The sequence below is a fragment of the Chrysemys picta genome, chromosome 6 (assembly GCF_011386835.1).
Source record: "Chrysemys picta bellii isolate R12L10 chromosome 6, ASM1138683v2, whole genome shotgun sequence".
Taxonomy (NCBI): Eukaryota; Metazoa; Chordata; order Testudines; family Emydidae; genus Chrysemys; species Chrysemys picta.
Genome location: NC_088796.1, coordinates 54159267 through 54183779, shown reverse-complemented (window position 1 = coordinate 54183779; position 24513 = coordinate 54159267). Strand labels below are relative to the sequence as shown.

At 38.9% G+C, this 24513-nt stretch overlaps 1 long non-coding RNA gene across 2 annotated transcripts in view; it reads right to left on the bottom strand.

Annotated features, from left to right (window-relative positions):
- Window positions 1–24513, bottom strand: part of LOC122174239 (uncharacterized) — a 90277-nt gene that overhangs the window by 49207 nt on the left and 16557 nt on the right. The gene's annotated exons all lie outside the window — the stretch shown is intronic.

Here is a 24513-nt window from a genome sequence, read left to right as displayed (position 1 = left end):
TTTGCTTTTTTTTGCAACAGTATCACACTGTTGACTCACATTTAGCTTGTGGTCCTCTATAACCCCTAGATCTCTTTCTGCCTTACTCCTTCCCAGACAGTCTCTTCCCATTCTGTATGTGTGAAACTGATTGTTCCTTCCTAAGTGGAGCACTTTGCATTTGTCTTTATTAAACTTCATCCTGTTTACCTCATGCAGCCCCTATCTTAATATGGACTACTAGACAAGTTGTAATAGCTGTGGGAGGGATACCTTTGATGTCAGCTTGATCAGTATCACCTGTGCCATTCTGCCCTTAGAATGACAGAATTCTGCATTTTGTTAATTTTATTATTATGTCAAAAGCATAGATCCAGATCTTCAGAATCTCAGAAAGTGACAAATTCCATCCCTACCTCCAAATGTGTTGAGCACTGCTCTGGTGAGATCAACCTTGTAAAACTATATTTTGTTTTTATATGTATTTGTCAAAGAAAATAAGCAATTTACCTCCTCCACCTGAGGATGTTTACATATACGGGTATTGCAGCTGTCATGTTATATCCTAATAATGAAGGTGCATCCCATTGGAAATCAGAAAATTCAGGGTTTGAATAATCAGTGTCCTGAATGCCCCTCCTCCCTTTGTTATTTGAGGATTCTACAAATGCATCTAAAACCATTTTATTTTTAATTTATGTTTTACTGTCTCAAGAGTTTGAACATTTAGAAACTAAGATGATAGGGCCTCGTTCTGCAAGATGCTGAACAGCTCTCACAATGTATATAATGTCCATAACTGCCTTTGAGGCCTTGTGCTTGACCTTCCTCACTTAAAGGAGTGAAGTTAGAATTTTGCCAGTAGGAGCAGAACTAGCCCCACTGGAAGCACAGTACTTCACCAGGGGCAGTCAACCAATTGCAGGACTAGACCCTTAGAAAGTCTGTAGGGTTAGAGTCACAGTATAACTGTGCCATTCATATGTATTGGCCATGACATATTAGCCATTCTGCATGAAAACATGAATTGGACAGCCAATGAAAATGGAGATGTGTTAATATGACTGCCTTTTACAGCTCAGAATGAAGACCAGATTGAGAGAGAAATATGGCTGTTTGAGTCTAGAACAAAGAGACCTTCTTAACAGTCTAACACTTTCATTCAAAATGTCTCTCCAGAATAATGAAGATCTCTCTCTTTCTCTCTCTAGGGAGGGGTATGAGTTTGTATAGCTTCAATGAAAGAAAGGCAAAAAATCCCTCTTCCTAGGTAGCAAATTATTCTGAGCTGTGATGGATCTAATATTGTGGCTTAGGGTTATGTTGCTGATTAGCAGCTTTCAAGGTCTGTAGCCCAATTAATTTTAAGGCAGTCAAATAGTTTGAGATGTGAAGAATTATACAGATATTACACTTCAGGACAGGAACTCGCATATCAAGGATTTATTCAGTTTAATTTTAAAGGGTATCAAATAGTAAATAGGAAAAATGACAGCAAGCTAAACAATCATCTTCAGGTAGATGAATGTTATTGTAACTTGGAATATAGACTTTCTCAATTTTTGATCATAAAAATTGCTCAGGTGCATTTTCTGTATTCATATTCAGGGATGGACTAAACCAATCTGCGTGTCACTGCATATCTGTATGGGAGTGTAGGTCCGAATGATATTTAACTTGGTATTTTGCATTAGCTTGCTTGGCCTCCATGTGATGGGCATCATTCTGTTTGGGATACCTGCATTCTGAATAGAACTGCTGCTAAAAGCGAGGCTGAAGGGAATTACATCATTATGGAGAAACACTGATTGGCTGTTAACTCCGAAGCACTTGCTATCCTCCCCTTAAGTAATGCAAGAGGTAGCAAAATGTGGCAAATTATGAATAAAGAAAGGGAAGGGGTGAAGCAGCAGCTGTTTTATTCCCCTTTCCTTCCAAACATTATAGATAGTGCACCATGTGATTGGGGGGAGGGGGAGGTTGTGATTCTGAGGAGGCAAAGTTCAGTTGGGGAAGAACTAGGGAAAAGAGGCTTCCTCTTCCAAGGTCAAACCTGAAGCAGTTACACCTACATGGGTGCAAATTGGCCCAAGCAGAGGTTTTGGCACACCCTGCAAAAGCCATACTGACATAGCCAAGGAGAAGACCATGGAGACATATGTGGCCCCTGAACCTTAGTTTAAATGCTCCTACCCCTATGTAGGCTTTTCAAGATCCATGTAGCTCTTGGGACATCTGCAGGTTGAGGCGGCAAAAACCCCTGCCAGTTTTGTGAGGGGCAACTTGGAGTGGAAGTTTCCTATGCTTTACATGGCAAACGGTGTAGTGAGGAAGACCTCTGTCATTTCATTCCTAACAGAACAGGTTTCTGCATAGCAGTACTTCGGAGAGTGGCATCCTAATACAGCAGTGCTCACCAATCTGACATGTCCCATGGGATACCTTATGATGAGGGTACCTGATTTTAATGTCCAAGCCAATCTCTATACTTAAGTTTAATAGGAAAGACCATTATAGAAAGCTACCATCAAACACTTGTCCTAGTAAGTTAAAATGGCTGTCTATTCCATTATAAAGCATTTGTGAATGGTAAGGATTGTGTGCTGCTTAAAATATTCATGTATCTCAGTGGTGTGGATTTAGTAGCCCTAACTAAAGCTACAGCAAAGTAGAAAATAGGTTACAAATCTAGTACAGTAAATGTTTCTTAAATTTTAATGGCAAGAATTTTTAAGTGTCATGTCCTTAACTCATTGGTATTCAGTGTGATTGCACTAAGCATAATTAATTCATTTGGAATTAATGTGGATGTCATGCTGACTTCTATAAGAATCCCACTGTAATTCAGCAGTAATTTAACATACCATTAAAATTGACTGGTACTGTTTTAAGTCATTTAATAATACTGTACTACAGTTCTGTAAAGATTAAAATAGTATAGATATTCTCTAGAGAGGCCTGATGATCTCAATAGTGACAGTAGGTGGGTTGAAACAGTCATGTTACTTCTGTGCTAAACTTTCCCTCAGGATAACTTTAGGGATGGGCAAGCTGAATATTAAATTTGCTGAATAGGATATATACTGTAGCAACCCATTCTTAGCAAGGCAAATATTGTCTGAACATCAGGATAAGGGATTTCCCTTAGGCCCAGTGCATTCTGTGGCATTTCATAGAGCTAGAGTTAAGGGCCAGTGGAGCAGGACTGTTTCTAATCCTACTGCTGCTCAGAAGACATTTACCAGGAGGATTCGGAGTGGTGACCAGAACTATCTTGCTAATTTCCTCAAAAGACTCAGGATGAAAGGAGCAAGTCTGCCAATCATCCCTTGAAAGTCTTAGCTGTTATTTCACTTCTCCACCCATCTCCCCATCCTAGGAAGGGAAAGGGATTGAAAGGCACAGTTCCCCACACAAAAAACAAATCTTGAGTAGAGTGGGGAGGACAGAAGTTCTGTTTCAGAAAGGATTTTGAAATTTGGCTTTGTTCCAAATTGAAACTGAGACTGAACATTTCAAAATTATCTAAAGGAAATTTCTGGGGAAAAAATAGTTGCAGTTGATTGAAATGTTATGCTTAGACAAAATTAAAATGTGTTTTCTTTAATTTTGACTTTAAAATTTTGTACAAATAACTATTTGTAAAATTATATCATAACTTAAAATTAAAAAAAATATGAAGTAAAGCTGTTTCAAAAAGAAAAACTGAAACTTTTGGTTCCAAAAAGGTTATATTGAGACATTTTGATATTGTTGGAACTTTCTTTCCTCCAGTTTTCTTCTGAAACAACATTCTGATTAAATCAGCTTGATTTTTGCAAATCATTTTGATGGAACTGCATATTCCAAAGGAATATGGTTCTGTCAACCAGCTGTAGTCCTGGGGCTTATTGGAAGGATAGAGTCCTGAGGATCAGACTGATATGTTCTTATTTATAAATTCAAATATTGGGCAGAAGATTTCTGAACATGAATTTCTTCCAGATTCAGACAATGGATATTTGCTGTCACTAGAGAGCTTTGTGGAGAATTTGTTGCATAGTAATAATTTGGTAAAGATGCTGCCAACGGAGTCAAATTTATTAACTTTGTTGGAAACTGGCCAGTTTATACCAGCAGATAATTTGGCCCATTTTCCTCACAGGGAGATCTATTCTTTTATGCTCTATTGACATTTTAAATTGAGTTTATATGTGCTTAGAGCATAGGATAGATGCAATAGGAAAAAATTGAAATTAATTTAATTACATTACCTGATTTGCATACTAACTTCTATTCCAGTAATTAGTAACTATAACTATCCTTCTGTATAAACACAACCAGGAGTCTGTATAATCACTGTCTATATATACTGTGGATTTTAATGAAATTACATCAATTTATTCTAATAGAGTAATGGTCCAATATCTTCAAGCTCCTGGACAGAGTCTCTCTCATCAATCCCTTAAATTCCCAATCAACCCCATTTTTAGTATGTAGTGACTCTGCTAATGCTTGTGTTAAGTGTTTCAGCATTACCAGTTTAAAGAGGGTATTTCCAGAAGCTAGAGCAGACAGCAGAGTCAGATTCAGATGGTTTCTTGTGCTGTTAATATCTGTATTGTACCTTCTCTCCAAAATCAGCCATATCTTGAATGCTGACTAAACATTATACTATATATGCTTTGATAGTTCATCTAGAAGCTTACATAGTTCATCTAGAAGCTTCAGGGTTACACAGCTTTAAGTGAAACCTTGCATATTAAAATATGTAGAACTCATTTTGAAACAGCAAAACTTTCCCAGAAATCAGTTCCTTCTTGTTTGGCATAAATTTAATGACTGGCATGTCTCTTTCATTACAAAACCCTTTTACTTCTACTGAAATCATCAGGAGCCAAGCGATTCATAAAAAGCAATCAGAACTCGCAGTATCAGGCTTTTAAACAACCCACTACAGCTGTTTCAGCCCACTGAAATTTAGACCTGTTGTACATAGATGCAACTCTACTGCTCCTCACTGTGTCAACTTCAAAATAGGTGCTCTCAGTTGCACTAGAACTGAATTTAGCCCATAGCCATGAACTTTGCTATCTATTTCCAAAGTTTATATTACCAACCTGTTCTTATCATCTTGGAGTTTCAACTTGAGTCTGTAAGGAACAGGGAGCTTTTGCTATAAAAGCAGAGAGCTGCTTGATGCAAAAGATTGAACTGGAAGATTATAAAAGCAATGTACTGCATGCCTGCTGAGGAACTGTAATGTTAACTTGAGAGCTTTAAATCCCTGCTGAGGATAGCTCTAGAATCCCAATCTGTTTGTTCTGTCTTTATTTCCTTTATTCCACACTCCTGGTTTTTCTTCTGTATTTCTTGTCTGCTTACCCCTTCCTCATTAAATTTAAGCCTGTCCATAACATAGCCACTTACATGAACATTTTCATGTTTGCACAAATATTTCATCTGCAATAAAAACCGCGTTGCTTTTGTTACAAGGTTTACTATAACCATGTTAGTGACTTTAATCTGTCTTGGCCAAAAGCCAGTAATTCATTAGTGAAATGTACACAGAGAAGTGATCACTGACAATCTGAAGGAAATTAACATTTGATCTGTTTCACAACTTTGAGATTACCACATAACCTTTATTATTTTAAAATAAATACATAAATAATAATGGGAAGAAAACCCCACCAGACAAAACCCCAGAGTGCTATGAGAGGGAAAACATTATGGAAGGTATATAACCATTAACTAACAAAGAGGTGCTGGGTTTTTTTTATATATATATCATTTCTCGGTTTTTTTTTTCACCAATAATTTTTTGTGCATGTTCTGATTATTCACAAGCTAATTGAGTCTTCTCTTCAGTTGTTACTGTATCAATCTGCTGCAGCAAACAGGAGATTCAAGGTACTTGTTCTGTGCTTTGAGTGTTGTTAATCATTTCCTTAAATGGGGTAAAAGAGCTATAATCATTGTCTTGGGAAACATTCAGAAAAAATGAACAAATGGAAAAAATGTTTTAAAATCTTATTTAGTTATTCCTTAAAAAAAGTTTTGAGCAAAGAATTCCCATGGATACTTTGTCTGGCCAGCCTCTTTATTCTGGCTATGGTAAGAACACAATGATAAATCCTACAGACATCTTGTGCCTCTCCCTGGGGAGAAAGCAGCCCTGGATCTGATTCCTGGAAGAAAGAAGATGGTATAGGAGTTGCTAAAGTGGCTCTATATCACCTGAGGAATACTCCACACTGGGAGATCACAGAACAGGACCTTGTCAGGGCTACAGAGCCACCTTAGTGACTCCTATGCCACCCCTCTCCTGCCTCATGTCTTAGGGGGGTGTAGCTGGAACAAAAAGAGGCATGGCACTGCTCTCCAGTGATTGTAAATGTCAAACAGCCTATTGGGGCTGTTATAGCAAACTGCATCACAAGATTAGCCTGTTTTCAAGCACCTTTGCACCCTTTTTTTCAGTTAGGCCAAGAGCTCCTGCAGCACAGGGAAAGGATAGGGCCATCTTGTTGCAAAATCATGACTTCAGACAGAGACAGAATAAAGCTAAGGGTAAAAAGGGACAGTGCATTTTGACAAATGTCAGGATCACTTCTAATCCCTTAATACAATGCCCTGGGAGGATACATTGAAGCCCATATTACGATAAACTCATCTGCTTCCATTCATTGACAAAAGCACACCTTTTAGCATTTTTTCAACTTGAGCTCCCTCTGGATTGATTACTGGCACTTATGAGAAAAAAAACCCCAAACAACCCACCTAGGCATAACAGCAGCATGTGTCAGTAATGAGGGAGACTCTGTTCAAGAAGCGTACAATGAGAGCATCTGACAAGCTTATTTCTCACCATCTCCACTTTCCAAACAGCTTGCTTTGCCCTTGAACGTATTTGAAATGGAATTTCTACTCAAATTTATCTCTGAAGGGGACAAACACTTACTGAGCCATTAATGTGTACTACACTTGTAATGAAAAGCCAAAGGCCAACAACACTGCTCCAGCATTTCTGCTCAACACAAATCATTACTAAGTACACTTAGAAGGATCTTGCCATTCATTTAAAACTAATAGTGTCATTTAAAAATGATGCACATGCACAGTAATTGGGCATTTACCAGTGAAAATTCATTTTGGAAAGACAAAAGCAAGACACACATTAGAATATAATATTTAGTATTTTACTTTTAAAGGAATAATCCCATGCAATTTTTCTGCCTTTGATATGGTAACTAGGTTAACAAAGTCAACATATTCAGGGTTACAGTTTAGTGTATATTACATTTGATCCATTGGTTGAAAGTCATCTGATGAGCTGGCTTATCAACAGCAAAATTAATTAGGAAGGATGTTTGAAATCAATATGAGACGACTGTGCTCAATTATGGTTTCCATAGAGCCAGTAGATTTGTTCATTTTAATATCTATAGCCTGCACCATAGCAGTGCAATGGTAGTATCCATCCATTTTTAACAGGGAGGAATTTTAAAATGCATACTTTATAGTTGATCCTGGAAGTTGCTAACCAAATATCAAACAATATTGCTTGTCTGTGGCCTAACACCCTACGCAGCATTTAGAAACCTATCTGTGTAAAAATCTGACAGGTGGCAATTCTAGCTGGAGTTTGGCTGCCCCCTTATTAACTTCTTCAACACACACCAAATCAACACATTTGCCCCTGGTGACCCATAGTGAACATGTGTAATAGCAATGGTTGGAACAGAATGAAATGTTACACCTCCAGTATCATAGCAGCATCACAAATGTGCCAGGGAGAAGCGTGTATGCCCTGCAAATGCTTTCCATAGAACATTAATGCTATGGCCCACACACTAGCTCTTTAACAGCACTGCAGGAGACATTTATTGTTTTTACACAGTTTGTTATGATATAGTTATCTATTAAATAACAGGACCTTTGCGTTGTATCATTAATCCTACTGCCTGTCATAGTACTCAGCCCTAGCAATGGAAAAAGAAAAAGTCATATTAAAGCTGTGAAACCATGGGGAGGAGAAAAACCACTGCCTGGTGATAAATCACTTTAAAATAAAATCAGACTCATATCACCATGTTTATATTATCTTTAATTTGCTTGATTAAAACTACTCTCCGAAAGATGGGTGTTCTAGCTTTTTTCTTTTTTTTTTTTAAGTGCATTATTCATTCATTCATTCATTCATTTGGTCTCAAGAAAATTAGGTTTCACTCCTTTTTGGATCAAAAGGAAAAAATGTCTTTGTCAGTATTATACCAGCTTCTAGTAAGTCCAGAATGAAAGATAGCCCTTATAGGGTCTGATCGCATTCCAGTTCAAACCCATGGGAGTCTTTCCATTGAGTTGGATGGGAAATGGATTGGGCCCATAGTCAGCATGGTCTAATGTAAAAGTTCTCAACTTCAGGGGTCATGACTACCCTCCCTTTCTTTATAGCTGGATTGTGGAGGAAAGAAAAAAATACAAGAATCAGTCAAGTGGGAAAGTTTGAAAATCATATGGCCTGACCATGGGAACAGGAGCCTAGAAATACTGAGCTTTGATCCAAGGTCTGTCACTAGCTATGCAGACTTGGTAAGTGACTTAACAAAGGCCAAAGTGTCTTTCCACCTCTGCTGGTGTTGAGGACGAAAACTAGTCATTCTGGTTGAAAAGGACGCAAAGCCAGGGTTTGAGATATCAGTGGCACTTTCCCTTTACTCAGTAGAAGTGCTATACAGAGATTAGGATTCACAGGGTAAGGGAAAGAGGAAAATGTGGGATGTGGAGAAGAGTTAGGGGTGATGTCCTTATCTTCCAGAAGATATGTTGAAATGCATAAGGTTCTTGGGAATTCATGGGTGCTTTTTTTGTATGAATCCCCTGCCCCTCCCAAGGGTAAGCAACTCCTCTGACCCCCCTTTCCCCTACCTACAGATGCCTGTTTTAGGAGTTTCCAGTCTGTTGCTACACTTTTTTCAATGCTTACTGCCCTCAACACATTTTTATGGCCAATAGATGATACATGAAAATGTGACTGATAGTGTTGTGATCATGCATCTCTTTACTGAATTCACCGAGAAATACATTTGTGCCTACATTATAACCTAGTGGCTTTAGATATATTTAGTCAGACAAGCCTTTTGTCTTTGTAGTTGGAAAATACTTAACTGAGGTAGAGAGAGACAGGGAGAGATGACACAAAGGAGGTGAGATCTGCACACTGCAGTCATGCTGGACATTACAATATTTGCACATTAATTTATTTGAATTTAAAATAACTCTGAAGATACTCATCCTAAGGTCTGGGTGCCCATTACACAAATTAACATATACAATAACACCATCAGAATGCATTAGAAGATAAATGGCTCCCTATCTCACTATAAAACACATGGACATATATGCTATCTAGCAAGTAAAATAATAAACACAATAGACTTAAATAAAATAGACTTCTCCAAACCTCTCTTCTCTCAGCAAACCTCTCATGAAAAGACAAGCTTTTTACTGTGCCTTGAAAATTAACAAATATGGCAGACCATGTAGACAATGAGTCCCTAAGTAATCTGAAATACCTTTATGGCATATTTCAGAGTAGCAGCCGTGTTAGTCTGTATCCGCAAAAAGAACAGGAGTACTTGTGGCACCTTAGAGACTAACAAATTTATTAGAGCATAAGCTTTCGTGGACTACAGCCCACTTCTTCGGATGCATATAGAGTGAAACATATATTGAGGAGATATATATACACACATACAGAGAGCATGAACAGGTGGAAGTTGTCTTACCAACTCTGAGAGGCCAATTAACTAAGAGGAAAAAAAACTTTTGAAGTGATAATCAAGATAGCCCAGTACAGACAGTTTGATAAGAAGTGTGAGAATACTTACAAGGGGAGATAGATTCAATGTTTGTAGTACAAACATTGAATCTATCTCCCCTTGTAAGTATTCTCACACTAACTGTAAGAAGAATTACAATAACGTGTTTGTTTCTTTATTCCACTCTGTCACAGGATATGTCACACCTCAAGAAGAGATTTAACAAAGGGTGGACATTCATCATGAGACCCAGACCTGCTCCCATTGTAGTCAATGGGAGCTCTGCTATGCCATAAAGAACAGGAGTACTTCTTACAGTTATGGTCTTTCAAAATTCTACTGAGGGAGTCCAAAAATGCTATGCCCACATGACATTTTATTACAGGAAGTAAGATATCTTCCCCAGTTCACTGACTTTGGAGCTATATCCAAGCCAAAATTGCTGTCCTGGTTTTCAAAACTCTGCATATACCGCCTCCTTCCCCCCACCTCACTGACCTATTATTCACCTGTTCCACCTTCCTATTTACCCATTCCAACAATCTTAGCCTCCCTCCCTGATTCTTTTGAGGTTTCATAGTGACAGATTTGTTCTTTCCCTTGCTCTGCCTCATTATAAGGAATTTCTTCATTCCTTTCAAGCCACTGTGCCACTTGATTTCCTCTTATCTCACCTTATAGCCTTAGGTTAAGTCTGACACTAAATACTACTAACTCTTCACTCTTTTCATTATTGCTTCCTTCAACCTGCATCCCCCGGTCACTGTAACTAGGTTAAAATATTATATATATATGCAGGTTGCAGGTTGAAGGAAGCAATAATGAAAAGAGTGAAGAGTTAGTAGTATTTAGTGTCAGACTTAACCTAAGAACAGGAGTACTTATATATATATATAAAACTTTTAAATGTTAGATTTAGGGGTTTGTTTTGTTTTGTTTTGTTTTTTTCAAATACAGATTGTAACATTTTCAGGACAGGGGTTGTGCCTATTGTATTTTTTAAAGCATAATGCATATTTATGGAAATAGGTTAATAACAACAATACCTCACTTCATTTCTGTACATCATTTTCTCTTTTTCTTTCTTTATCCTGTGACAGATTTATGTTTCAAATCTGCCTGGGGCTTCAGGTGATCAGGCTGAGGCCGCAGGATCTTTAGGGGAGGTGATGAAGGAGTACACCAAGTAACTAAGTTTAAAGCTTTATTAACCAAATAACAGTGGTGAGTGCTGGCCGTGCCCCATGTCACTCAGAGGGAGGAAGAAAGCATTAGTGCCCGAGCCCTAATGCACTTTCATGCTTACACATGCACAACCCAAGGCTGGCCAAGCCTGGGTGTAATGTAAGAAGAAGAGGTGGAAGGGTAGACGAGAGTTCTTCCCTGTGCACAGGTCGTCTAGGGTCCGCTGTAAATCTTCGATTTGCTTCAGCCCTCGGGAGTGCTTTAAGCCCTGGCTTCTTCCAGGGGCATTTTCGTCCAGGGACCCTCGTTCCCCATGCTCTCTGTACCAGTCTGAACTGGCCTTCCACAGTTCCCTTAGTTTCCCCAAAACACACCGGTTTCAGGGTCGCGAGACTGTTGTGTTCCAACTCACTGACCTTCGCAATCTTACTAGTTTTGCACCCCCTTCAATATTCTGTCTGGCTCAGTTCTCATTTCTCACGGCTGGCCAGGGTTTAGATACAGGCTTCCAGCTGTTTGGCAGCAGAGAGCCTGTTTGTGTGCACTGGCCTTGGGCTGCAGTTTCATTCTTTATCTTCGGGCCTAGATGGATCATTGAGTTAACCCATTCCTTTCTCCCTTCCTCTCCCTTTGGCCTCTTGTAACCTGCAAAGGAATCTTCCACTCCACACTCACACCTTCAACTCTTCCGAAGATCCTTTCCAATGCATATAAAAGCGTTAGCAATATACAACTCTGATGCTTACCCAGGGGACCCTATGGGGGGGGAATTTTTATTGTGACAATCTAATGCAGTAAACGCTAATCTTCTACCTCTTTCATTAAATAGTTTTGTGATTGAATGAATAAAAAAAAAAGTGTAAAAATAAATTGAATTATGTTCCAAACACAAACCACCTTGTGGCCCCTATACCTTAACCTACTCTTATTGCAACATTGTGCAAGTAGTTTCAGCAGAGCAGGATGACTCATTTTAGATTGTAAGCCAGTCTCTCATCTGCTCCGAGGTCAGTGTTGCTGAGATCCAAACACTAAAGCCTCATCAAAAATTAAAATCACGTCTCAAGTGGGAACTGAAATACAGGGCAGAGAGGGTCAGTGAGGTAGAGAGTATGGTTCACTGAACTGCTGTGCTGGCTCCATTGGAAAAGAAGAGTTTGCAAATGTGGCAAGAAAATCATTAATTTCCATTTAAAATATTTAGTAGTCCCTACGGAGATGTGAGATTGACTGGGAAGATGTAGTAGTCCTGAAGTTCCCTCTGTGTTGAGTCAGATTTATTTTAAACCTTGACTGCTAAAAATCCACACTGATGGGGAAAATACAGTGAGAGGAAACATATTGGTGTTCCAGAGAAACATTATACATCATATACCTCCTGAGTATTAAGCCCTATATTTTCTTCAGAGGTTAAACCATAAACACCTTCAGTCCAAAATAGGATTTCTCTCATTTATTTATTTTTCTGTTCAGTAGCACTATTGCATTACCAATTTTACATAACGGTGTTAACAATTACACTTGTGTGCTGAAATGAAATCAATATGTAACTAATTGCTAAAACTTTTCATTCACCTCTAGGTTAATGTTTTTTTTTTTTAACTGAAAAATGTTGATTTTTTTTTAAATTGAAACAAAAATAGTTATTGTCCCACTATCTGGAGACATATGAATGCCCACCTCAAGGCAGACTGTCAGAAAACAGGACAGACACCCCAAACTGGTAGTGTGTTCCATAATTAGATTTCACCAAATCAGTACAAATGTGAACTCCTGGATATCTCTACCAGTCTTATCATGGAGTCACAGTCCTCTTAAACTCTCCAGTCTATCTTTCCACCCAGACTGAACTTTGTGATTAAAAAATCATTTCAGCCAAAACAAACACCACATCAGGTTGTTCCCAGTCCCAAGACACCAGACACTTACGGCAGATCAATTGGTACTCCAGATCTTACACCAAAGACAATACTGGTAGCCAATTCTGTAGTAAACTCACTAAGGGTTTATTAGCTAAAAAGAGAAAATGAGTTATTGAGAGGTTAAAGCAGGTGAAATATATATACAGGTGTGTCACAGTTTGTAGTTCCAAATGGTGGCAGTGATGTAATAAACTGCCACTTTCCCGTGTCTTTTCAGTGTACCCAGATTCTCTGTTTGCATCTGGTGCACTTCCCTGTAAGAGTCCAAACTCTCTGGAGATGAAGGATCTTTCTTTGAATCCATATTTATAGCTTCTTCTGACAGAAAACAAGCTGACTGTGTCTCTACCCACATGGACTTTTCCTTTGATGACAGTGAGTGAGGAATGCACTTTAAGTCTTTGACCTCTCATCATCACAGACAATGGTCACTTGCTTTGAAATTAGCAGTTTTTTGTTAAAGTCCTTCATTAGAATGCCACAAGACCTCTTTGATGGGTTATTTAGTCAGAGGGGTATACACAATATAAATGTTTGCTGTTGCATTATAACAGAATACAGATAAGTGGAAACAATGCAAGTAACGCCACATTAGTTTTATGAAGTCTAAACACCAAATACACTCTTCTACCTTCAACAATCACTTTAATCTATACTAATGGGAGGAGGGATAGCTCAGTGGTTTGAGCATTGGCCTGTTAAACCCAGGATGGTGAGTTCAATCCTTGAGGGGCAATTTGGGGGTTGGTCCTGCTTTGAGCAGGTGGTTGGATTAAATGACCTCCTGAGGTCCCTTTCAACCCTAAGAATCTATGATAATACACAAGTGAATTGGCCTGATTACACTCTGCCATGACCTGGTCTGCCAGTGTCACAGTTACTTAGTAAACTAATTAATGTACAAAGCATATGTGAAAAATAAACCTTGTTTCTGGAGCATTACATAATTGTGGGGAGGACTGGAATAATTTGCTACTCATGTGTGCTTTTTATATTATATTTGTTTTCTTTTTTCTGTACAGCAAATAATCTGTATACTTTATTTTGTGCACCTAGATTTTCTGACCCATGGTACTCAATAAAAGAACTGAATAAACACTGAAAATAATGTAGCATTCTCTATTACTTATCAAGGTATAGTATTAGATACAGAGCATTTAATATATCCACTGACTATAGTGTATTTTCCTTGCACACTAAATGGAGAGCTGATTTGAAAAAAAGGGCAAATTTTCATGAAAACTTTTACCCACGCAATTTCCATTTTTCAGTCAGCTCTCCCAATTATCACACAAGAAAAAGATTTCTTTTCTCATCCATGTTTAAAAAAATTCAAGCAGCTCTATAGCTGGTCAAAACCTGAGGTTACATTTTCAAAAACAACAACCACCACCTGCAAAAATGTCAGGCTACTTTTTGGTCAAAGTTTGAAATTTTGCCACAAAATTAATAATAAAAGAAAATTGGAAGAAAAATAAAACAACAACCAGCTCTAACAAACATAGAGCTGGGCCTAGAGATTTTAAAAGGTTATGAAGGATGGAATTCACTCCTAGACGCACAGTTGCTGAGGAAGGGAAATTCCTCACATTACATAAGCCTTTCCTTTATATTGTTTGCCTTGTTATTTATCATGTGGCATCATAGTACTCTTATTATCTCTATTTCAATGTCTTTATAAATACAACTGAAAAGGACTCCGAACATGGTGACAGAGAAAGGCCCATTATACTCTAGGACAGTTTCTTAATACTATTTACCATATATATTAAACATACTGGAAATTTGCAGCCTTCTGGTTTCTTTGTGTTTTGTACGTTAACAGTAAAAAGAGATATAAGAGCAGATGTCTGTGTGCTATCCCCTGCTTTCAAAGCAGATTGAATCTTTCATTATCACCATTTACAGACTATTGTGTTCAGGCAGTTCCTATGTAATTTCCTCAACCACACTGCAAACTATGCTTTATCACAGATTTGTGTGGGTGGAAACGTAATTAAATAAATCTTGATACTTGCCCCCTTCTGTTTTATCAATATAAAATTTTATTAAAAGAATGGTAAAATGGGGCTCAGTATATTCTTCTGATGATCATAAAACTACCCCACACAACTTGTCGGTTGTAATTCACAGCTGTCCCACTTGCTGTCTTTATTGCAGTTCAACTTTATTTAGTTGCTAGTTCAAGTATACTTCCTCAAACAGAAAAAATAAATTAAAATAAAATAAAAAAAAACACAAGGCCTGATCCTGCAAATGCTAGCACATGTATTTACCTTTAGGCACTATGAGCAGCCCTGTTGAAATCAATGGAATTAGTTTTCAACCATATACAATTTTTCCATGAATGTTTTTGATAGCTTTGTCAGAAATCCAAAAATACAAATTACACATGCATTATAATAGAAGCCTGGTAGCAAGAATTACATAGCAAGCTAGGCTGAAAAACTCTGTTCTAAGACCAAAGCCCTTCAGAGATCCAATTATCGAACATTATAATGGAGTTTGACATGTTTTTTATAGGAATAAAATAAATGATATTCTGGTAATTGCATGTCGACTGACCTAAGTGTTTTTGTTTGTTTGGGTGATTTTGGTCTTTTGCTTTTGGGTATTTTTTTTCAATGAAAAAATCAAAATTTTCAGGGACCAAAAACCACTTTCTGACCAACTTTAGTTGCAAGATTTAATAAACTACATTTACATACACATGTATGATTATGAAACAACATGAAAAGTCAAGTGAGTGTTGCTGAATAGAGAAGATGCTTGAGCTGTTGAAGATGAAAAAAAGCAATGTGGAACTTAGTACAATCTGTCTACTGGTTAGAGCAAGCATCTGTGATCAGAATTTCTGGTTTCAATTTCCTTCTCTGCACAGAAAGTCTGTGTGACAACACATTTAGCCTCACTGTGTCTCAGCTTACCCACATGTAAAAAAGGGTGGTAATAACTCTCTTCTTCACAAAGGTGTTGCAAGTCTTAATTACTTTTGGTAAAACATTCTGAAATCTTGAGAGGAAAGTCACTATAGACGTACAAACTGTTGTTGTTATAATTATGCAATGGTAAGTCTTGAGGTTACTTATTATGGTTTGAAAATGGATTTCGATTTTCTATTTTAGGTTTTTTTTCTCAGGAACCCACACTTTAGTGTTGGATGTGTCCATTAGGGATCTTCATGTCTAAAGTTTTACAGACTTCTGTGCCATGGAAAATCACTGATCTGACTACGATCTTCACTAGAAATTCAGAAGCATTGGGGAATAGATATTCAGGGAAGTGGGTTAACAGGATTGTTGGATCTTGGCACCTCAATTCAAATACTGATCAGGTCACAGTGGAAATTAGCTTGATGGTTTTATCTTAGGATCCCATGGACATTTGTCACAGAAATACTAGGCAATTTGACAAACTCAAGGCTTCAGTAGAGAGTATGCTTGCAGACATATGCCTACATTTTGCATAGTCTTAACTACCAGCTGCTGCATTTTCAGTCATGCACCCTGACAAGCACAGAAAAACTTCTTGGCCGGCTTCTAGTGGATTTAAAACCACTAAGTGAGAATAGGTGCAGTGACAGATAGTTCAGCTCAGCAGCATAGGCACTCTGTCATAGTGTTCAGGAAGAAAAGATTTTAGCAAATAAAGGTCAGTGTCTTCAGCCAAAGCTGTGAGAGATGATTCCTGACTTTTTTAGAAGGTTGATCGTGCCATATGTATAGCTGCATTATCAAGAATAAACAGATACAAAAAGTATTCAGTGCCTTAGTAGGGGTTTTCTAATATGTAGCTCAGCAAACCTCTCATATAAACGATGTACAATATATTCACCTCTAGAATAGGTATTATGCCACTGAGAGACACACAATACTCTCAATGACATAATACCTATTCTAGTGGTGAATATATTTTATACTGTGTATCGTACATTGAGAGTGACTTGAAATTTACATGGTATAGCGTCTGCACTATATGTTGTTCTACACAGTTCTCTATTACTATGTTAGTTCCTCTTCTTTATAAGCACCAAAGTCCCTTCAGTTGTGTTTAATTGTAATTGCTCTTAGCTGTACCTTTTTGACCCATCTTTAGTGAATAAAAACACTTAGCTCTTCTATAGCATTTTTCATCAGCAGATCTCAACGTGAAGATAAGTATCATTATCCAGATGGGGAAAATGAGGGACTGAAAGAAAACATACCAGGGAAAAAATCCCCTTATTACGAAATAGACTGACACTAAACATGATAATGTTAAATCAAATGTTCCTGCCTGCTTCCCAGCTGTGCAAACTCAAAAAAAAAAAAAAAAGATTTGAAGTGTACCAGGTCTCTGCTCTTCAAGATATATATTCATTTTCCCACTCAAGCCACCAGATATGCAGTGGGGAAGCATATCATCTACTTTCCCTGAACATGATCAGTAGAGCTCACTGACATAAGGAGAATGTGGGTCAAATTTGCAAGTTCTATACATAGAGGTTACATGTTTATCTAAGGGCAGGTTTTGGACCCTAGTTATTTTCATCATATAGACACAGCCCCTCAAAGATATGTAGGTGTGTAGCGGGGCGGTTACCCTGCTCCAGCCCTGAAGGCCCTGCAAGAGGGCTGTGGCGGGGAACCAATAAACCTGGGCTAATTGGGGAAGCAGCCACAGCTGGGCCACACCCCAATCAGGCTGCAGCTGGCCCTATGAAGAGCTCAGAGAGTCTCTCGCTAGATGTGGAGAGAGATGGGCCTGGCTGCTGGGAGCTGAGTAGGGTAATGAAAGTGGAGCAGGGCTGGGGAAAGGCTAGCTAATTCCCTGGATGACCAGTAGGAGGTGCTGCTGGGTGAGTCGTTGCCCTGTTACAAGGTGCCATAGTCATTTTCAGTATGCAGGGGTTGAGTCTTGGTTTGAGAGAGGAAGGAAGTGGAAGGCCACAGCTCCTCAAGTCAAGTACTAAATGCTGCAAAAGCCTGGGACCATAAACCATAATTATGCTGCAAAAATGGTGTTTTCCCATGTAGGACAGTGAAGTCTTGGCAGCCTGTGAACTGAACACTAAGAATAACAGAAGACTATAACGTTTCACAGCTGAACAATCTTCCTGTGCCAGGAATCTCTAACCAACAAGATTAGTAATCCAGTCATATTGGTATAACAGCTCAGAAGTATGCTCTAGGGCCACTGGCTAAGGTTAGAGAGGCTATCAAAATTAAGAACTCAATAATACTGGGGGATTTCAATTATTATATTGACTGGGAACATGTCACCTCAGGACAAAATGCAGAGACAAAATTTCTCGATACTTTAAATGACTGCTTCTTGGAGCAGCTGGTGCGGGAACCCACAAAGGGAGAGGCAACTCTAGATTTAGTCCTCAGTGGAGCACAGGAGCTGGTCCAAGAGGTAATAATAACAGGACCACTTGGAAATAGTGACCATAATATAATAACATTTAACATCCCTGTGGTGGGAAGAACATCTCAACATCCCAACACTGTGGCATTTAATTAAAAAAAGGGGAACTATGCAAAAATGAGGAGATTAGTTAAACAGAAATTAAAAGGTACAGTGACCAAAGTGAAATCCCTGCAAGCTGCATGGGCTCTTTTTAAAGACACCATAATAGAAGCCCAACTTAAATGTATACCCCAAATTAAGAAACACGGTAAAAAAACTAAAAAAGAGCCACTGTGGCTTAACAACCATGTAAAAGAAGCAGTAAGAGATAAAAAGACTTCCTTTAGAAAGTTGAAGTCAAATCCTAGTGAGGTAAATAGAAAGGAGCATAAACACTGCCAAATTAAGTGTAAAAATGTAATAAGAAAAGCCAAAAAGGAGTTTGAAGAACGGCTAGCCAAAAACTCAAAAGGTAATAACAAAATGTTTTTTTTTAAGTACATCAGAAGCAGGAAGCCTGCTAAACAACCAGTGGGGCCCCTCGATGATCGAGATACAAAAGGAGCGCTTAAAGATAATAAAGTCATTGCAGAGAAACTAAACAAATTCTTTGCTTCAGTCTTCATGGCTGAGGATGTTAGGGAGATTCCCAAACCTGAGCCGGCTTTTGTAGGTGACAAATCTGAGGAACTGTCACAGATTGAAGTGTCATGAGAGGAGGTTTTGGAATTAATTGATAAACTTAACATTAACAAGTCACCGGAACCAGATGGCATTCACCCAAGAGTTCTGAAAGAACTCAAATGTGAAATTGTGGAACTATTAACAATTAACTATTAATTGTAACCTGTCCTTTAAATTGGCTTCTGTACCCAAAGACTGGAAGATAGCTCATGTAATGCCAATATTTAAAAAGGGCTCTAGAGGTGATCCCGGCAATTACAGACTGGTAAGTCTAACGTCGGTACCGGGCAAATTAGTCGAAACAATAGTAAAGAATAAAATTGTCAGGCACATAGAAGAACATAAATTATTGGGCAAAAGTCAACATGGTTTTTCTAAAGGGAAATCGTGTCTTACTAATCTATTAGAGTTCTTTGAAGGGGTCAACAAACATGTGGACAAGGGGGATCCAGTGGACATAGTGTACTTAAATTTTCAGAAAGCCTTTGACAAGGTCCCTCACCAAAGGCTCGTATGTAAATTAAGTTGTCATGGGATAAAAGGGAAGGTCCTTTTATGGATTGAGAACTGGTTTAAAGACAGGGAACAAAGGGTAGGAATTAATGGTAAATTCTCAGAATGGAGAGGGGTAACTAGTGGTGTTCCCCAAGGGTCAGTCCTAGGACCAATCCTATTCAACTTATTCAAAAATGATCTGGAGAAAGGGGTAAAAAGTGAAGTGGCAAAGTTTGCAGATGATACTAAACTGCTCAAGCTAGTTAAGACCAAAGCAGACTGTGAAGAACTTCAAAAAGATCTCACAAAACTAAGTGATTGGGCAACAAAATGGCAAATGAAATTTAATGTGGATAAATGTAAAGTAATGCACATTGGAAAAAATAACTCCAAATATACATACAATAGGATAGGGGCTAATTTAGTTACAATGAATCGGGAAAAAGATCTTGGAGTCATCATGGATAGTTCCCTGAAGATGTCCATGCAGTGTGCAGAGGCGGTCAAAAAAGCAAACAGGATGTTAGGAATCATTAAAAAGGGGATAGAGAATAAGATGGAGAATATATTATTGCCCTTAAATAAATCGCTGGTACGCCCACATCTTGAATACTGCATACAGATGTGGTCTCCTCATTTCAAAAAAGAAATACTGTCACTAGAAAAGGTTCAGAGAAGGGCAACTAAAATGATTAGGGGTTTGGAGAGGGTCCCATATGAGGAGAGATTAAAGAGGCTAGGAGTTTTCAGCTTGGAAAAGAGGAGAATAAGGGGGGATATGATAGAGGTATATAAAATTATGAGTGATGTGGAGAAAGTAGATAAGGAAAAGTTATTTACTTATTCCCATAATACAAGAACTAGGGGTCACCAAATGAAATTAATAGGCAGCAGGTTTAAAAGGAAGTTCTTCTTCACACAGTGCACAGTCAACTTGTGGAACTCCTTACCTGAGGAGGTTGTAAAGGCTAGGACTATAACAGAGTTTAAAAGAGAACTGGATAAATTCATGGAGGTTAAGTCCATTAATGGCTATTAGCCATGATGGGTAAGGAATGGTGTCCCTAGACTCTCTTTGTCAGAGGGTGGAGCTGGATGGCAGGAGAGAGATCACTTGATCATTACCTGTTAGGTTCACTCCCTCTGGGGCACCTGGCATTGGCCACTGTCGGTAGACAGGATACTGGGCTAGATGGACCTTTGGTCTGACCCAGTACGGCCGTTCTTATGTTCTTATGTAGCTCGTGTTCCCAGAGTCCACATCACTGGTATTCTTACAGCACCCTGATATAGCATTATTCCTAAATACTCCCTGGCTAGAACTTGAAATCACTTTATTTTCTTGATTTTTAGCTGGATCCAATAAAAGCAGTGTCCAGCTTTCATACCGCAGAAGCCCACGCAAACCTCACAAGTTTTTTGTTTCCTTGAGGGAAGAGGGATGTCACACTGAAACAAAGGGAGTTTTTATTGAATCTGTCCCTCAGGGGATTTTTGGGGATGTAATAAAACCACAAATTGAAGCTGAAACTACAGCAGCTGACGTTTTTCAAACCATGTTCATGCTGACATTTGAAAATGTTTTTTTTCCAGCAAAACAGCTTCACATACTGCAAAGTCATCAGCACTATATTACACCAACCAGCTGTGACTATTGTATAAAGGCAATTAACATAGCAAGGATTAGGCAGGTACTCTTCCTATTTATTATTTTTTTAGGTAAAATTAAAACATTCAATGGAGCCATTCCAATTTACAGCTGCTGAGGCTCTGGCCCTATGGCTTAAATTGAAATCAATTGGTTTGTACAAATATAAATGAGGGTAGAATATGGCCTCAAATATTTGAGCAACTATTGTACTATGTGAGGGGTTTTATTGGCCCCTTACTGGCAAAGAGGGGTTCACAAGGGCCTGCAGACTCAATCAGCCCCACACTCCTATACCTGTAGCAGAAATCAGGTGTGGAGAAGGGGATTAAAATGAAAAGACCTAGGATAGTTAGGGGCTAGCCAGGAAGAAAAGCAGAGCTCTGCTTGTCCATCTCTGAGAGGAGTCTGGATGAAAAAGCTTGCCAGTTGGATGAGCTTCCTAGTGGATGTGATGACTGGGCCCTTAGAGACTTATCAAAGGGCTGGTTGTTTGAAAACAGGCCCTGAGCAGATATGTGAGGTCCTATTGAAGACTTGTTGGATGATCCTATTTTGAGTTCTTTGTTTTCTCTTAGTTTTATACTTTTAATACTCTTGGAGTGTTTTAGGTGAAGAACCAAAGCACCACTGGACTTTGTGAGTGGTGGCAGCTGACCACTGGAGACCTTGAGCCACCATGCGTAGTGCCCTAATGGGACATGGATGAGTGCTGTGGAGGCCAATATGGTCACAGAGTACTAATGAGACCAATAATCTGGACTTCTCTGTGTGTGTAAACAATAAGGCTTGATCCTGGAAATAATTCTTGTGGATAAATACCAATTGAAGTAAATGGGGTTGTATGCAGTCACAGGGCCCAACCTACTTTCAGGTCATGGACTAATTAGTGAAAAATTATAATCATCTTGATTTTTTTCCCCAAAATATTTGAATTACAGTGGTACACATAGACCCCAACTAACAACAGAGCCCAATTGTGGTAGGCACTGTACAAACATATAATAAATGACAGTCCCTCACCCAAAGAGCTTACAGTCTAAGTACGGAAGGCAGACAAAGAATGAGAGATTAAATGGGCATAGAGGTGAAGTGGCTTGCACAAGGTCACGCAGCATGTTGCTGGCAGAGCTGGGAATACAGCTCAAGTCTGGTGCCCAGTACTAGACAAAGACATTGTTTTTATTCTTAAAAAAATCTATCAAGATTATAATAAAAATGTTTCCAGTGTATCTTGATAAGAGGGTTGGCAAACTCTGTACTGAGCACAGGCAGAAGGAAGAGGAGAATCTTCCCCTCACATAGATAGTCAGGCTGACTGCACCCCAGGATACAGCTGCTGGAATTACCAATCATGGAGGCATACACCTACAGCTGAGACCAATAAGGAAAAGAAGCCCAGCTATAAAGTAAGAAGAACAGAGATAGGAGGAGGTAGAAAGGCCTGGGATAGTGAAAGTGCAACAACCCCATGCCAGGCTGCCTCTAAGAAACTGGCAGGGAGACAAAGGTTTTAGGTTAAGTTGATGGACTGAGCTAATTTTAGATTAATATAGGAAGGCCAGTTATGAGAAAATTGGGACCCCTAGAAAAACTGAAGGTGACAACTTTGCTTTGGGCCCTGGAATAGACAGACCTAGAAAGCATACATATTTAATAAAAGTTTTATATTTTCCCCACGTCCATAACGATCTGACTTAATTATCATAATTTCACTTAGCACACCCCAACCTGAAGTTCGATGCTAATGTCAGTCATTGGTACCATACAGTAATGATGGGGATAAGATGGGAATAAGGGAATGGTGGGAACAAGATGACTATTTCCAATATTCCACATCTCAATATGGGTCCATTTTTTTTGTATTCGTGCAGCACATAGGACCTCCTTGTGCTAGGTGCTGTTCAGTAAAGATGGTCTTTGCCCTAGAGAGTTTACAGTCTAGTTAGCTTTACCTGTCTTTATGTGGGAGAGTGCAATTATCTCCATAGTCAGTTTTGCCTTCTAAGCTAAATCCACTGGTGGAATAGCCACTGGGCCAACAGGACCCATGCTCAGGGGCCCTGGCCAGTTGTGGGGGCCCTGGAAAAATGGGTGTCCCCATTCTGCAATCCACTCCGCCCGCCTGGCACTCCTACTGGGGAGTGGGGACGAGGCATGGGGACTTGCCCCGCTCATCGGCAGGAGCACCGGGTAGAACAGGTCAAGCCCCTGTGCCCTATCACTGCTCCCCAGCAGGAGTGCTGGGGTGAGGATTGGAGAGGGGACTGCAGGCAGAAGGGGTGAGGGGGCCCCCTTGCTCTGGCCCAGAGCCCCACAAAACCATAATCCACCTCTGGTTAAATCTACCATGTAGTCTTAAAAGTTCAAATTCCTATGATTATATTGGGAATAACACTATAGCTTCAAGTCCCCTACAGTAATTAACTCCAATTATGGAAAGGCAAGAGGAGAAAAAATATAGCAGCTTGTGTGTGACAGAACAGAGGGGGGAAATGATAGAGGGATGATAATATAACCTGTTCTCTTTACATCACAGTATACATTTCATTACTCACTTCAGGGCCCCTTTTACTCTGCCAGAATGGGGTAAAGAAACCTTAACACAAACATAGAATTGTAGGACTAGAAGGGACCTTGAGAGGTCAACATGAATTAACCATTCTTTCCCCCCTAAATATATTGGGTTTATCTGAAATTAAACAAATTTAAATTGGGCTGATAAATGTGCCTTTTCTAAATAGACATTAATGATAAGACAGAGATCTCTTTTTTCTAATTTATTTTCAGAAGCAATTTTTATCCCCTTTAGCTTTTTCTATTAAGAAAACAAGATGTCGTTTTAATCGACCTTAATATAATCTGAAACATGCTAGAAATTTTACTTTTCTCACCATAAATTCATCAGTACCACATGATGATTTACCCAAATGCTAATAACACAAATATTTCTAATGTACTTGTCTCTGTTCATGTGTAATTCAATCATGGAGGATCCAAAGCCACAAGAGATGACTATTGAAATGAGTACATTTGGTCTCTGTTCTGGGTAGTACCCCTGTACTGAAACCTAATTAAATGAAAAAGTGAAAGGAAGTTTCAAAGCTTTCTTTGTAAATAAACACAAAATGCCATATTGTTCCCTGATCCAAGAACATAATTCCTCTTGATGATAATGGGAGTTGTGTGCAAGGGGTTGACAGCACAATATAAGTAAGGGTTGGAAAGCCTCATAAATGCTAGTCTAAATTCATACATGAAGCATGATATCCAGTTAAAGGGTGACAACTGTAACTTTGTCAGTGCTCAGCATTGCCATGCAGGAGGCTAAGATTTGGTACTTGGTCCCCGTCTCTCCTACCTTAACAGGTGGAATTGTTTGTGGTGTTTTTCCCTTCTTAGAAGA